Source organism: Furipterus horrens, unplaced genomic scaffold, assembly GCF_987537825.1.
Source record: "Furipterus horrens unplaced genomic scaffold, mFurHor1.1.pri manual_scaffold_6, whole genome shotgun sequence".
Taxonomy (NCBI): Eukaryota; Metazoa; Chordata; class Mammalia; order Chiroptera; family Furipteridae; genus Furipterus; species Furipterus horrens.
This window is the reverse complement of record NW_028327176.1, coordinates 39,565,040-39,582,627: the sequence shown is the minus strand read 5'-3', so window position 1 is coordinate 39,582,627 and position 17,588 is coordinate 39,565,040.

Below are 17,588 nucleotides of genomic sequence, written 5' to 3'. Positions count from 1 at the left end.
TGTAATTAATGGGTTCACAATGCCGATGGCCACTGCTACCACATGTAAGGGGCAAAAGAGGAGTACTTTATCTTCCTCATTTTACTAACTTGTGAAAATTTTGATTTCAGCATGTACAATTTGTAAGGCATACCATCCATTCCTGTTTCTTTGATTAAGTAAAGAAAAGTTCAAAGGCATCTTCAGAAAAGCAATTTTAGAGAATAAATATAACTTAAAAATAAACTGTGGATACTGTTGGTAGAAACAAGCTTCTCAGCAGCCTAAAATTTCTAATTAAAATTGGGCTGTCAGAATCTTATACTGTGTAGAAGCAAAGATTACCTTTTATATGATACACCAACTTGAACACATTATTTCATAAATTAAACTTGAAATACCAATGATTTTAGAATTTGGGAGGCTTTTGATAAATTTTTTTGAAATCCTCATATTTATGGAAGAACAAGCAGATAAACCTCCTATTCTTTAACATAACATCAGGTACTTCTTGGAAACAGGACACAACAGAGAGAGGGACTGTTTATGAGTCAGAGAAGCATGTACTACTGTCAACTTGAATAAGAGCCATCAGATATTTCTGGTGATGAAAACCTTTCAGCGAGGTGAGACAGGCCATGCTCCATTTCTTTTATTTTCAGAGATGAGATGGATTTGAAAACCATAACCTGGCTTCTTGATGCAAGGACTCGCCACATGAGATAATCTCCAGCACATTACTATTGGCAAGCAGATCTTTCACCCTTTTGTCTCCGTGCATTACAGGAAAAGTTAAATCAGTTTGGTGTCCATATAAACTTTTGATCCTAGGAATAGCCTAGGGTACCATCATTATCTTCCTGAGGACCATGTATAGACCTTCAGTAGGTAGTACTAATTTAATTTCTCTACTAGAGGAAAAAGTAGCTGATTTTCTAGATCAATATTTGATTGAATATGTTTGAAATGTTAGCAGATAAAGGCCCTTTTTCTGGTCCAAAGACTTTTTGAACCACAGAGGTGTAACGTTCTAGCTCCCCTGGGATTTGAGTGGAAGGAGGTCTCAAAGATCTGTAAGAAGCCTTCCTGCCTTTCCTTGTGTTCTTCCAGCAAGACTCTCTAAAGGTTGAGATGAGAAAAAGATAAGATCAAGAACTGGAATGTCTTTATATCCATTAAAAAAAAAAATCTTTCCTGGGGCTCCTCTTAACTAAAAATAATCGTTTATAACACTAGTTTACAAAAATCTCTTATAAAAGGATGATAGAAAGAAAGCCCATCTGATCAGCTTTAAGGAGAAAATCCAGTGACTTTGGCAAATAATTTGAGACCTCCGATTCTATCACTCCTACTACTAATTAAACAAGAATTCTTATGTATCATCAAAAAGGACATAAATAAAAATTTAAATGCTTAAGTGTTAGACATAGATTAGAACTTGAGTTGTCTAGTTAGATTGATAAATAAAAGAGTGTTTTACAAACTGTGCTGCTTTTATAAAGACATTCACAAAGGGAAAAATAAAAATTGGGGGGGAAATTCCATCCATACAATATTTGACTGTACGAACAAAAAATCTGGTTCAGAAGTATATATTTCACTATAATCATTATTGTTTTCATTTTAAAGTTTTACCTAAATTAGCACCACTTCCCCAAATAAATCAGCCTACACATGACTGAGAAGTATTATTCAGAGTAAACCATGCTAGTAATAACTGTTTTCTAAATCTACATATGAAATTCAAGAAAATATTCTTAAAAATATTTTTTCTTTAATTTTTTTTCCTTTGCTGCAGAAATACACATGCACTCCCTAAAGACAAAGAGGAAAGGATACTCACAAGCTCCTTCAACTTTCTTTTCTAACATTGAACTTCTGCTTGACTGATGAATAAATTTACTGTTCCCTACCTACTGATTTGAATAAAAAGTTCATTTTATAAAGGAGAGTAACCACTACAGGCAAATCCAACTGCAATTCCTTGGCAATCTAGACTCCAAAGGATGCATTTTCCATAGATTAAGCACAATTAATTCTCTTATTTGTGATGAGAGAATTACAGTCACTTAGGTTTTTTCGTTTTTCCATGACAATTCCTATGAGCTTCAATTTCTTTTGGTAAAATAATCTGGTTTCAAAGAAATAATATTTACAATATCAATTGAACAACTATTCAAGGCATCGTGCATATATATATATATACATATATATATATACATCGTCGGCAGCCGTCCGTCTCAAGAGACGATGGTGTAGCTTCTTAAGAGTCTATCTGCACCACTGAGAATGGCTGTGCAGTCCGACTCGGGAGTGACACGGTATCTGTCTCCTCCCGTGTTGAATCGACATCTTGCGATGATGCTGCTGGAGTGTCCTCTCCAGTGGAGCTGAAGCTACAGAGCCTGGGCAGGGTGATATGGAGGGTCTGGCTGGTTTGGCTCAGTGGATTGAGCGTTGGCCTGCGAGCTAAGTGTCGCTGGTTCGATCTTCCAGTCAGGGCACATCAGAGAAGGAAAACTCTGATTCCAAAAAACCTCCACTGCCTTGCGGCATACCTCTTCAGGGGAAAGGCTAAGGGAGTAAACCCCGACAGAAATCCGGAGCCGGAGTCCCTAAGGCGGTTTGACGTTGTAGTCAACACCGGCAACTCCTGCGGAGCACCTGAAGCCAAGCTGTATTGACTCCGTCTTTCCCTTGGATCCTTCAGCTGCGAAGAGAGGGGGGGGTCTGCTGCATGGGCAACAGCAGACCCTCCATATCACCCTGCCCAGGCTCTGTAGCTTCAGCTCCACTGGAGAGGACACTCCAGCGTCATCACAAGATGTCGATTCAACACGGGAGGAGACAGATACCGTGTCACTCCCAAATTGGACTGCACAGCCATTCTCGGCGGTGCAGATAGACTCTTAAGAAGCTACACCATCGTCTCTCGAGACGGACGGCTGCCGCTGCCGACGATATATATATATACTTGAAATGAGAAATAATTAGCCTATAAAGAGAGATTTTGTTTTCTATATCTTTTATTTTGTAACACCTTGTTCACTGCTAGGTATGGAATAGGTAAGCAATAATTACTTACGTCAGGTATCTAGATAAATTGAATATGCAAGGTCTGCTTTTAAGGAAGAGTCATAATTTGAAGAAAATAAATCAAATTTCTATTGATAACTAAATATGAATTACACAATGCTAATGTCATCATAGGAGATTATAATAGAATATTTCTTCATAGTACTTATAAGTCAGTTGAACATAACACATAGGCCACTGCTATAAGCAAAAGGATCTTAAATGCAAACTCAGATTGCACCTAAATCTTTGATGTAGAATCCTTGCTTCAGGGTCTTCTTGCAACCAAACCTCCCTTGTCAACTAGGCAGTTCTGATTGCTAGTCCTTGGGAGAGTTTCTTTCTTTTTTTGTTTTTTTCATGGCTTAAAAAAGAAGAAAAGGAAAACACAGTGAAACAGGTTGTTAGATGTGAAAAGTTAGTGACTCCAGAAGGAGTTATAAAGTATTTCATGTACCTTTCCTTAACATTGTTGTTAATAAAAATGTGACTCTACATTTCCCCCAAACTTTATGTTTTGGAAGGTTCAATTTACCTATCTCTTGTAGTAGAAGTCCTTTCATATGCTAATTGAAAGTTTAAAATTTCCTGATAATTCCCCTAAAAAAAATGATGGGCAATGTGAGAATATATTTATTTCATCAGTACATGTGAAGTGCAATTTGAAAATTCTGTCCAATTTGATAATGCACAAATATTGGTTACCTTCCCCCATTCCCCATCCTTTCAGAAACCAGAATTTGTGTGTGAGGGGATGGAAGGGAAAAGGTATAGATCTACTCCTTCTCTATATAGTTTATATTTTTAGGAAAAGTTGACCCTACTTCCAGCCTCCCAGCTTCAGAAGAATCTTATTGACTTGCTTACAAACCATCCCCCCCATGAACTGAAGACGAAACGTGGATCCCCAGGGCGGCAATACCATCATCTCACTGCCGAGAAGGGAGCCTTGGGATGAAGCCCTTGCCATAACCCACAGAGAACTGATTAGAAAGTGGAAAGACAAGAGTCCTTGACAGCACGTTGAAGTCTCAGGTTCAAACAGCCCTGAAGTCTGTCCTACTTCTTGATTTTTCCTTACCCGAGCAAGTGATCTTTCTTTATCATTTAGGCTATCCTGAGTTGGGTTTTTTTCTGTTATAGCATTACAGGTGCTAAGCAATACTTGAACTTTCCATTTTTAAATATACTTCTTTTCTCATTTTGTCATTGATACAAAGAAACAGATTATTTGTGGCAAACTATATGGTTTTCTTGTGATACCATAGTCATGCCCCCAATTCTGCTCTTTTTATACTTAAAACTTAAATTCATCTTCTCAATGGAATTTTCATTATTTATAACATCATAGTCAACCTAGAACTCAAATTTTAAAAATAATTATTTTAGGCCTGAGTACCTCCCAAGTGACTCTGAACCTGGAAATGTAGAGAATTCATGAAGACATAGCCTTGATAAAAAAACTGACTAACGAGAGCAGAGGGTTTTATCCATAGCAGGCACACTCTGTTTAAACCCAACAAATCCTTTCACTCTAGCAAAGGATATAAGCAAAGTAGCATTATTTCAACATTATCCTGAAACAATGATATTAATATAATCCCATAAAGGTAAGTTTAGAAGTGGCATAATGACAAATATTATAATTCAGTAATTCCATTTAACCATACCATATCAATAACATTTGTATTGGAATAAATCAAGGAAACACTTTTGCTGAGTGGTTATTACATAGATTTTTAAGTGTCTCAGCTTACTGATCATTTTTGTTTGTCTACTTTTGCCAATGAATTTGCAAGAGGCTTAAAGACAGCTGAATTTTACATATGAAATTAACGTATGTCTGGAGGCACTGTGATGCACTTAGTATACTTACCATTTGTTTTGATTATGTGATTAACATGTTCTTATTTACTCATAAGAATTACTATATGGTTAATTATATGACTTTTAATTACAATAAAATAATGCAACTAAAATCTGCCATTTATGATTCCTTTATCTGCTATAATTATCTATATAATAGTCTTTTTGGTGATGAGGATTGGATGCTCTTAAAAGAGGATGAAGATGAACCACAGTGGGTGGCATGAATTCACTCCTAACATTTGTAGTAAAAACATGTATATAAAATATACTGAAAATTTTGAGCGAACTCTGTGTGTGTGTATATATATATATGTACATATATATATATACACACACACATATATATATAATTCTGTATTTTTACATATAAAATATTCTGAAGGATTTTAAATAGTTTGAAATAAGTTACATTTCTCTTGATACTCATATTCGGGAATGACTGCATTAGTCTTTAAACTAGCTAGATAAATAATCCTGAGCACACAAACACAAAAATGCTGTGATTCAACGTTCTGGGTGTATGTTAAGGTCTGTAACTGACGGGTGGTAATATCCCACTTACTGAAGCAAGAAATTTCCAGGAGCGCAGGGAATAAATATATGGTTCAATGACAGCAGGAGAGAAAAAATATGGGACCAGTGAAGCTAGAGTTGGCTCTGTGATTATACCAGGTGGGTTAAGTCCTGTGTATTGCATTTCCTTCATTACTCCAAAAAACATTGCAACCAAAGTCCCATCATGTAGACAAAACACAGTTGCAGTAGTCCCTCTCTATATCGTGGTTCACTTATCACGGCCTCACTATATCACGGGACTTTTAAAAATATTATATATTTACTTACTTATCGCAGATTTTTCGCTATATCATGGGATTTTGCAGTACTGTATATGTATGTTGTTAAAGTTATGTAGGTTTAAGAATGTAGAATAAATGTAAGGTTCCTACTTCACGGGGGAGTCTAGAATGTAATACCCGTGATAAATGAGGGAATACTGTACCACTAATTCAGGACTCAGCTATGTATCCAGAGTCAAGTAAAGGAAATTGGCCATCTGAGAAGTGTCCAGCCTCATTTTGGGGAAGAGGCTTCTGGCTGTAATCAAGGCAAGATGGTACTATGTGCATCACTGGATGGGGATTCAGGGTAGGCTTTCAAGCCTGTTGTATCATGGTTACTAAAGTCAGGTGATAGATAGAAATCAGAGATGATGTGTATTGTCTCAGAAAATCTACTGGAAGTGTATAACACTGTACACTTTATACCAGGGCATTAGCACTGCTACTCTTAGTGTAATGCTGAATGATTTCTGCAAAAGCTACAAACTGGGGAATATTTTAGATGATGTCATGATAAACTTTATAAATAGAAGCAATGATATAGGCTCATGGAAGCAGGGGTTATGAATTATGTAGTCATTGGTAGTTATCTGGTTCCACGTGTTATAGACTGCACATGGTATATTGAATAGAACATGAGTTAGAGGCCCTGCCTTGCAGTCTTAGCTGTTGCCAATACTTGCATTGCTTTGAGAAAGCCAGAACAGTGTAAGTCTCCATTTTCTCATTTGTGAAGTGAAAAAGAGGAAATCAGTCAGATGTTCTCTAAGATCTCAAACAATTCCAAGGTTTATACATTTCTGTTAGATTTCATGACACAATAAGGGTTACCTCTATCTTTTTTCCTGCCCTACCTGACTTCAGTAGACATGTTACTATTTATTAGTGTATATAAGCTGATGTTCCTAAGTCACATGTCTTTTTTAAAAGATTTTATTTAGTTTTAGAAAGAGAGAAAAGGAGGGAGGAAGAGGGGGAGAGAAACATCAATGTGAGAGAGAAACATTGATCTCGGTTGCCTCTTGGAAGTGCCCTGCCTGTGGATGGAACCTGCAACCCAGGCATGTGCACTGACTGGGAATCGAACCAGCAACCTTTCACTTTGCGGAATGTTACCCAATCAACTGAGCCACACTGATCAGAGCTAAATCACATGGTTTTTAAATATTAGCAGCTTTTCCACTATTTTCACAATATTCTTAAGGAAGTTGATCATATCAAACAGTAACTCTAAAAGAGTAGAAACTAAGCACCCAGCAGTGATGTTGAATATGCAATAGTCTCCAACAGGATGAAAGTAAGCCTGGCAATATCTTTGTTTGTACCTGCCTCCAATACATTTGCAAAGGAGTGTTAATGAAAAATAAGAATGATGTTCCCATCACACATTTTGGGATTACCTGGCAGCAACATCAATTGGAAACCTAATGAAACAGAGACCACCTACAGAGGAGGGATAGTGTGTTCCTCTCTTTGTCTGCATCTACTTTCCCAACTGAGTGTATGGAGCAAGCTGCCTGTTTGTTTAAGCCCCTGGTACTAACTGACCATACATTTAACATTGATAATTGGCATTGCCAGTTTCCACTGTCTTTCCCTCATTGATTTACGTCATAGCACTTCACAATTATCGGATGATGGTAGTAGAGAACCGGCACATTACCACCTATGGCAATCTCAAAATTCTAGCACTGTAGCCTCTCTCAGTGTTGAAATGTTGGAACAAATTTAGGTCCCAGATAAATTAAGTGATCATTCCTCTGCTTAACCCTTTTTCACTCACTAGGGGAATATATTATGTGTTTATCACATAGAGCTTCTCCCAAGCAGGGAAATAACGATAAGAAACCTAGTAGGTGAGTTCCCACAAAGCGTATCAGGGACTACATAAAGAGAAAAGCTGATGATGTTCCAAATGTAAGTATTCTATTCTTTGTTTTTGCACCTGTTCAAACTGGCATCTGGTATTAGGCTTAGAATTAGGCAAACATTACTCCTTTCTGTCAAGCTGGCTGGGAGAAACAAAAGAAAGAGAATATCACGTAAAATATTAGTTCATCCTTGTGTGTTATTTCAAAATGTAGTTACTGTTTTTTCCTTGTCAGGCTCCCTACCTGTGCTTATTCTCAACTGCAGTTTTATTCCTTTTTTTCTTTTTTTAAAAATTTGACTTCTATAAGCCATCTGGCATTCAGTCTAATTCCCACATTACAGTTCTCCATAAATCAGTCTGCTGACTGCCTGTCAGGTATTAGGATTAAGTTTAAGGTTTTCTTAATTCATTGTGAGGTTCTTCATGGATTTGATCTATTATATCTTCCTGAGCTTGTCCAGTGGTAGATTTCTGCATGTGATTTATGTTTAGCAGGTGTTAGTTTGCTGAAGCTTTCTAAATATCAACTTCATGATACAAGGGAGGTTTAGGAAGACACTAGGACTCAAAATTGTGTTGTTCCATAACTGGAAAATGGCCTTCCCACTGAAATTCAATGTTGCAGAGCTATTTATTAAGTTGAAAAGAGGGATATTTCAATATACAGAAAAGAGGCACCATTTGGGCCTGTGTATTCTGTGGCTCTCGGGATACAGTATATATTTTAACAAGTAGGATAATTTGAGTTTAAAAATAAAGATTTACCCTTTGCTATGATTATCATGAATTTGAATGTTATTTTGTAATGTCTTACTTTTAAGTCAATTCCTTTGTATGATTTTTGTTTTCCAGGTGTAAAGTTTACATGCCTAATGGAAACCTAGGTATTGTTAAGGAGAGGGGAGAAAAAAAAATCTTCTTTTTAAAGTGTACCTAATAAAGCATTTAAAAATGCATTATTTTACATTTGGAAGATGAAATTGAAGAAAACATGAATTAAGGAATAATGTTCATTTGATAATGAATATCCATATACAGTACGTGTCTGACAGCTATTACAAATTTTTAATTTTTATGTTAGATGCAGTTTAATAAGATTTCTAGATTGAAATATGGTGCTATCCATGCTTCTCATGACCATGGACCATTAGTCTTATCTTTGTGTAAATGGCACAAACTTAATGTTTATTAAACCCATAAAATATTTAGTTTCATATTGGTCTTTTATATAAATATATATGTGTCTCTGTGTGAATGTGTGTGTGTGTGTGTGTGTGTGTGTGTATACACACTTTTGTTTTAAACCATTCTCTGTTTTATACATTTTTTCTCACCTCAACTACAGGAAGAAAACTGTTACATACACATTATAGATGAATAATCCAAAATACAGGGAGATTAAGGTACTTTGCCTGTGGTCACATTGAGAGTTAATCAAAATTAAAATGCACAGCTCTGAGTTCCCAGGCCTCTGCTCAGCCCCTGGAGCAATGCTGCTTTGCACTATGAATTGTCCCTATAATTAAAAAATTTATAATGCGCTCATCAGTTTGCATATCTGAGTATAAATTACAAACATTAAAATTTGCTACAACTCCTCATCACCCAATTACTAACAAGAAGCACCTAAAAGGTCAAAATCATGAAAGACCAAAGTAAACAGATATGTGTGCACCTTTTGCTAAACACCATGCATACAATTCAACACGTATTCATTATTTTTTTGACACTAGAAGATAGTTCAAACCTTAGTTTATTAATAGTAGTTGATTTTAATTATTAGGAGAAATTATTATAATATTTCAAAAATTATTTTAATATGATTCAGTCTTGATGATCACAACTTTAGATGTCAAGTGGTAGGAGAATGGATTTAGGTACATACAAGTCAGTAATAAGATAAAATGTAATTTGTGAGTTAAAAATTAGTACACTTCTTTTAAAAGTCAGTGATATATTGGAAGAGTCATATAGCATTATAACAAGTATTAAGCAATGACTGAATACATTCTGGTTTTGGAATTTCTTGACTTCTATGTACATGTCTTCTATAATAAGTTTTCCACAAGTTTTTACCTTCAGCAGTTGTTATTCTCACATTTTGTCCTATTATGGAACCATTGTTTGGTTTCTATCAGTCAGTCTAATGGAGCAATTAACCATATAGCAGTGATAAGAATACTAATTCAAGAAGATTGTCAAAACAACAAGGAAAATTTAGGATTTTTTAAGAAAGGCTGGTGTCTCAGGAAAACTGTAATTAAAATATGTGTGATTCTGGTTCTGTGATTTGTTACACAAATCTCCTGGCCTCAAATTAAAGAAAATGTGGGCCCCTACAGTGGATTGTAATGGGAAAATACTTTTATTCTCTAGTCAGTGATAATAAAGCATAACTCCTTAGAGAGAGACTTCTTCTCTACATTATTTGTACTACCTTCCTTTTAAATGCTGCTAAGTGTGAAATTAGTGTTGTCCCTCAAAGTGCATAAGATTAATTGTCAGTAATTGAACACAGTTTGAGGGTTAATTATATAAAAATTGATATTAAAAGAATACTACCAGACTGATTGAGTTTTACAGTTTGCATTTAGTTTTAAAATTACATTGAGTTGAAAGGCAGTGGTAAGAAACAATAAAAATCTATTCAAAGCTGCTAAAGCAAATTGAGGTTTACTAGTCCTTTGAAAGACAAATGAGTCAAATGCTGCAATGCAGGGAAAGCAGTAAAAATGACTCCAAGATTAACTACAGAATTAAAATATCAAAAGTTCTTAAAATTGTATGGCTTGACCACATTTTGGGTAGGTGACCTGGTTTCCCCTGTGCATCTGATTAGTTAAGGTAGAACCAGGAAAAGAGGGCCTTTCTTTGAAAAATGTAAGTTCTGATTATTTGACTGGAGATTGGAAAAAAAGTACATACACTTTACTGCCTCCTATTTCCTCTTTATCTATAAATTTTCAGCTAAAGGCCTCTGCTTCCTGAAATATGAAGTAGGTGCCCTTTCCTCTGTTGCTCCCGCTAAGTAAAACTAAAAACCCTGCATGTTTTATATAAAACAAACATAAAGATTCATGGATGAAAAAAGAGTTCTAGGAAAGTAACCTCACAGAGTGATTTGATCATAAATTCCTAACAGGGCAAGTGATGGTGGGTTGTTATGCCCCAGGCCTAAAACTTCTTAAATAAAAAGCTTATCTTTGCCTTAAGCCAGGCCTGTCCATTCTTTCTGCGCATCTGGGTTGACACACCTTTGAAATGCCTCTTTTCAGATCCCTTCTTCTAAAGCTCGACAACCCTCAAGAGAACACACAATCTTGTTAACAGTACCGTAATCCAACACCTGCCTTGCTTTCTCTCACTTTCATGTACTCTTCCTTACATTCCCTCCTTAATTTCAAATACATAAAAGCAACTGCAAAACTGTTATTCTCCAGAGCATTTGAGATCTTACTTTCTAGCAAATATCATCAGTTTGGGCTCAAATAAACTTTAAAAAAATTCTCTACAGGTTTGGACATTTCTTACATCAACACCCTGAAAAGTGGAGAGAAGGCAGGGTGGCTAGTGATGGAGACCAAAGGAATGACAGAGTGGTGAGTTCCCTGGATTTCCTTTATGCATCATATATTCTAGACTGGGTGCTGGAGAAATGCCAAAAACTCCAATGGGAGTAGACCATAAAGTCTCAGCAAAAGCTATTCTGTCTTGCCAACAGAACAGAAAAAAATAGTCTCGCTGGGCAGAAATTTTTAGAAAATGATTGTTCTACTCCAGCAAACACAACAGGAAAAAACGAAGTTCTTAGTTTCTCATGCCTACAAAGAAAGACCACGTAGCAAGACTTGCGGCCAAGATGGAGGCGTAGACAGACATACTGTGTTGCCCTCCACAACTAAGAAAGAATATGGCTACCTCAAAACTAGAAACAGCCAGAAGTTCCAGAAAATCAAACTGCATGGAAGTCCAGCAAACAAAGATATAAAGAAGAAATACTCATCCAGACAGGTAGGAGAAGCGAGCTGGGGAGGAAAGGACAGGGTGTGGTGGTGGCAGTGGCAGGCCAGCAGAAAGCACAGTCACACATTTTTAAAAGTCAGGAGGGATGCCTGAGAAGCATTCCCAGCTCCTCACCAGACCCCACAGCTCACGGTCCCAGCACCAGGGAAAATCAAGCCTTATTGCTTCTGACTGTGCAGACCAGTGGGGGTTGGGGCAGAGGCAGAAACTACTGGTGTCTCAGTAGAGTCCATTTATTTAAAGGGCCCCCATGGTCCTAGAATGTCCACAGACCCACCCTCTCTGGGAACGACGGCCAGGGCAGCAGCTAGAGGGCCACCAGTCCAGTGCAGAAGTGGGAGAAGCACCTGGAAGAGGGGCAAGTGCTGGGCAGGTGGCATTGTTCCCTCTCAGACCCCTCCCCCACATACAGCACCACAACGTGGTGAAACAGGTCACCCTGTACTGACGAATCCCAGAGGCTCCACCCTTTACAACGTAACAGGAGCGACAGCTCTACCTGGGACATGGAGGCAAACAAACACGGAAGCCTGTCAAAATGAGAAGACAGAGAAGTATGGCCCAAAACGGGAGATGGATCAAGGTTCCAGTGGGAGAACTAAGTGACAAGGAGATAGCCAACCTCACAGATGAGGAGATAGACAAACTAACAGACGAATAATTCAAAACACTGGTGATAAAGATGCTCACAGGCTTGACAGATATGCTCAAGTATGGCAAATGCATAAGAGAAGTGAAGGCTATGCTAAGTGAAAGGAAGGAAAATTTACATAAAACCAATGGTGAAGGGAAGGGAATCAGTATTCAAATAATTGATGAGGAACATAAAGAAGGAAAAAAAACAGTCAACCAGTGCAGAATGAGGAAGCAAGAATTGAAAAAAATGAGGAAAACTTCCCAAATTTTGTGAAGGAGATGGACATACAGGTCCAGGAAGCACAGAGGGTCCCGGGTGAGCTGGACCCAGAGGGGACCACACGAGGACACATCATGATTGAGATGCCAAAGGTGAAAGATAAATACAGAGTCCTGGGGGCAGCAAGAGAGAGGTGGTGAGTTGCCTACGGGGGGGGGGGTGCCTATAGGACTATCAGCTGATTTCTCAGAGGACACTTTGCAGGCAGGACGGGACTGGCAAGCAGTATTCAATGTGATGACAGGCAACCTGCAACCAGCACTACTCTATCCAGCAAAGCTAACATTTGGAATGGAAGGGCAGATTAATTGCTTCCCAGACAAGGTAAAGTTAAAGGAGCTCATCATCATCAAGCCATTATTATATGAAATGTCAAAGAGACTTACTTCAGAAAAAGAAGATCAAAACTATGAACACTAAAATGACAACAAACTCACAACTATCAACAACTGAATCTAAAATATAAAAAGAAAATCGAACTAAGCAAACCAGAATAGGAACAGAATCATAGGTATGGGGATCATTTGGAGGGGTATCAGCTGGGAGGTGGGAGGGGGAGAAATGGGTAAATGGTGCAGGGATGAAGAAGCATAATTGGTTGGTACAAAATAGACAGGGGAAAGTTAAGAATAATATAGGAAAGGATGAAGCCAAAGAACTTAGATGCACATGGACATGAACTAAGGGGGGTGGGATTGCTGGAGGAAAGGGGGTTACTGGGTGGTGGGAGTGAAGGGGAAAAAAATTGGAACTACTGTAACAACATAATCAATAAAATATACTTAAAAAAAAAAAAGGCCACGTGGCAAGCCTAAACTTCTACCCTTTCCTGATTGTCCAAGGCACCCAAGCCACCCTCCTGAAATTAACTGGACAAAATGAATACAAAGAATCATATGAAGAACATACTAAACAAAATGAAATTAGCTTTACTAAAAACAAACAAAAGAGTACAGTTTAATGGTACAAAGAATTAACTCGATGATATAGAGACTAAACTTGAGAAATGTTCCCAGACATGTAAATGACTACAAGAGAAAATGTGAAATAAAATATAAAGAGTTATGAAGAACAGAGCAAACAGATCAGAAGCAATAAGCAAAAATATAACTAAAAATTTTCAAGATCTAACAAGAGAACCAAGACTCAAGATTGACAAAGCTAAGCATGTAACTGGTAAAAATTAGGAACAGAGATTAATCAATCCATAGACATAGGCTGGTAAAATCTTAAATTACTTGATGGACACAGGAACTTGTAAGCAATGCACATATATGTATACATACATGCACATTTGCTTTTGGAAATCATTAAAAACTAGATTTCCCCTGCAGAAACAAATATCAGAACACAGTTGGGAAAGTTTCTGAAAAACTTTTAGAAGAAAAGACAGTGTTCCAATAATTTTATAATCAATCATGTTATTATTCATGTGCAATGGTAACTAGAAAATTCTCTCAGATACAAAAGGCCACAGAAGATATATCAACCAAGTATAATTTCGGAAAGGTTACTAAAAGATTCTCTTCTAACTGGAAAATGAATCAACAATAAATGGTATCATATAGTGATAAAAATTAGAACCGAAATCAGCAAAAGATATAGCAATGAATGGATGGAAGAAAGAAAGGAAATTGGGAAATGGTTTACATTATCAAAATGGTTTAAAAATTGAATAAATGTCAGAAAAATGAAACATTTTTAATGATGATACATGCAACTCCAGATTAAATTAGCAAAAACTAGTAAAAAAAAGTTTTAGAGTAGAATGCCAAAACATAAAGTTTCTTATTTTCCCTTAAAGAAAGTCATCACTCATTATTTTAATTTTGCTAATAAGATAAATATAGATTTAGCTTTAGGACAAACAGTATATTTTAAAACAAGATGTTTCATTTGCAAAACATTGAGGCATATAGCAGAATACAGTATCTATAATTGGCACTTTTGCTAATAAATAACAATTAAAAAATAAAGAGTAAAAACACACAAAAATAGAAAAAAAATAAGAATAATGTAAGTTTGGCTAACACTAGCTGCTATATAAATTTCACAGATTATAGTGCTTTTACACAATAAAAGTCCAGTTTTTGCTCACAGAAGAATCTAATGTGTGCATTGGCAGTAGCGAATGTGGGGTTGCTGCTTCAGGTCATTCAGGGAATTAGGTGAGAAGACTCTGCCATCTTCAGTTTCAAATGTCACCCTGGGCATTGACATCCATCCAAAATTTTGAGAGAAGAGTGAGGGTAGTGAAGAAACATTCACTTTGCTCATACTTGTAGCACACACAGCTTTTTATGGGTGAAAACTTCACATTATGGAAGCGGAGCACATAATTTCAGTGAACAGCTAGCCATAGATATAAGTGGTTTTATTTAATTAAAAATCAAATATCCCCAAGTTGGATTTTTAAAAAATTGTCTGATTATAAAAGATAGAGTTTAAACAAAACAATACAGATAGGACCAACAAAAGTAAGAGACTTGTAAAAGAAATTTAAGCAAATAGGAATGAAGGTGTCAGTGTTAATTTCAAACAAAGTAAAATTTACAAGATTCACTTAGAAGTGAAGATGTTATTTTATTCCATTTTTCCCTATAAAAGAGAAATAAAACGACCCAAATTCAAATGAGGAGGTAGTTGTGCAACCAGGGAGCCTGGGTTTTTATTAACAGGGTATCCAATTTGGGGAGCTGGGAGCATCCCTGCTCCAAGCCAGCCTCTCTGCAAAGCACAGAAATTCCCTTGTTCCCAGAAAGAATGAAAACCAAACCTATGCCCGGAAGTTCCCCATCATTCTTTCTCTGTCCTTTGTGGAGCTCAAGACAAATACACAAACAGGCGTCTATCCTCAGGCTCTTTCTCTCTCATCACCATCACTTCCTTTAGCTTTCTCTCCCTCTCCCAGGGTCTGGGGTGCACTGCCAGATCACTCCAGCCACTCGGGCAGGGGAAGCTCCGTCCATGGGGTCCCAGTGCCTGAGGGTGCCTGCACCCCTGGGGCCGAGGAACTTGCCTGGCGCAGTGTTTCTCAGGGTGAGAGTGGAAGCAGTCCAGGACCTATGTGGAGTGCTGCATAGGGTTGTAATGTCCCAAGAGCTGGCATCTGGCGAGGCAAGTCCCCGCATGGGATTCCACTTCTGTGAGTGCTCCCGCCCACGGGGTACAAGGCAAAGAGCCCGGAGCCGCTGGGGTTTGCAGTTCTGTGAGCTGTCTGCACCACAACCCACTTGGCGGCGAGGGGCAAGCAGTAGAGAGGAAAGAATGCATTTTCTGGCGTGTTCCGTTCTGAAGACTCAACTCAGAAATCCACGTGCAACGGTGCATCCAGTGTTTCAACCAACGTGCGCCAATGAGCACCATGTTTGTCAGCTCCCAGTGTCTTTGCCCTTCCTCTGGCTGCCATTTTGCAGAAAGGGGTAAAGTTTTCCAGGTGCGTGCAGGGGCACAGTATCTGTTTGCCTAGAGCGGGCATCATCTTGTCACACGTGTGTGTTTTGTGACCTTCCCAGCCCATACATGCTCTGTGCAGCCTGTGTCATGAGTTGAATTAATTGTTGACTTCCCCCAGGAATATGGAAACATGCCCCCAGTTCTGGTTTCGATCTGGGCTGCCTTCCACACTTCCCATCTCTTTCCGGAGAAGCAGGTTTTTTGGTTTGCTGCTGCTTCAATCCGCTGCTTTGGGGTTTCTCTCCGGCATCTCCCCTCTCCCAGGGCAGGGCAGCTTCTAGTGCCAGATTGGGGTTCCTCCATCTTTTCCCCAGTGATCTGGCCTGTCCAACCCTGTTTCGGCCCTCTTATTCTGGCAGGATTCTGGTTCTCTGCTGAGCTTGCTAATACCTTGTTGGTACCATCTTACATTCTTCAAGCTACTTAAACTCGTATTTTCTCTCATAACATGTACCCAGCTCTCATCTGAAGCTATTTAGTCTACTGTACCCACCACTTGCCCCCACCCATCCCCTCCATAATCCCTGGCTTCCACTGGACTAGCTGGCACTGAGCCATTTCTGTCTGGCAGCCTTGCCATCGACCAAGGATTTTGGCAACGTCATTCTTGTCTCATCAAATGATCTTCTTCCTGGTCTTCAGCTGATGATACGTTCTTTCTGAACATCCTGTGGACTGGCTCTAGGGATGAATTTGGGCCTATCCAAAGCCAGTCATTACGTGGGAACTGATATTAAGTGCCAAATAACAGAGTCAGAATGACAAAATACCCAAGGAAAAAACTGTTAACAGAACCAAAAGAAGAGGAATAGAAACACCATTGTGCTAAGATATTTTAACTTAGTGCTATCAATTTGGGACAGGGAAACTTGGCTAAATTAAATAAGATCTCAGAGAATCAAAATAAAAATTAATATCTTAGAATTCAAATATATTGAAAATTATAACACCCAAATGTAATATAACTTAGAATTTTTAGGACCCTCTGGAATAATACAAAGGTAAAAGTTTTTGTTTTTTTTTTTTTTTAATTCTTGGGATAAAAGGTGTAATTTTAATTACTGCACATGGAAAAACTCTATACTAATTAAAACACTAAAGTTCTGGTATAAAAGAGATAGCTAGGTCGATGGAACAGGAAGAACGACTGCAAGTAGAGTGTATTGTGTATAATAAATTAACATATCATAATTCAGTGGGAAAGAAAAGTCTTAGCAATACTAGTTTGGGATAATTGGTTGGCAGTTTAGGAGTAGAATCAATTTTAACTTTCACTTTACACCATATGCCAGTATTGTTGTTGTTTTTTAGTTTACTTCTCAAAAACTGATGATATTTTCTCAAATGGGATAAAGGAATGCAGAAGAGAGAAATGGGACTAAGTGAATTGACCCCTTATCAATACCAATTTACCTAACCCATTTCACTCTGTTATTCTTATAAATTTAATTTACATGTAAGATCTTCCTTGAAGAAAGAGTTTTTTGCCAAAGGAAGTAATTTTGATTTGTTTCTGTTTGGATAGACGTTGTAAGTAAATTAAAGCAAAATATGGAAA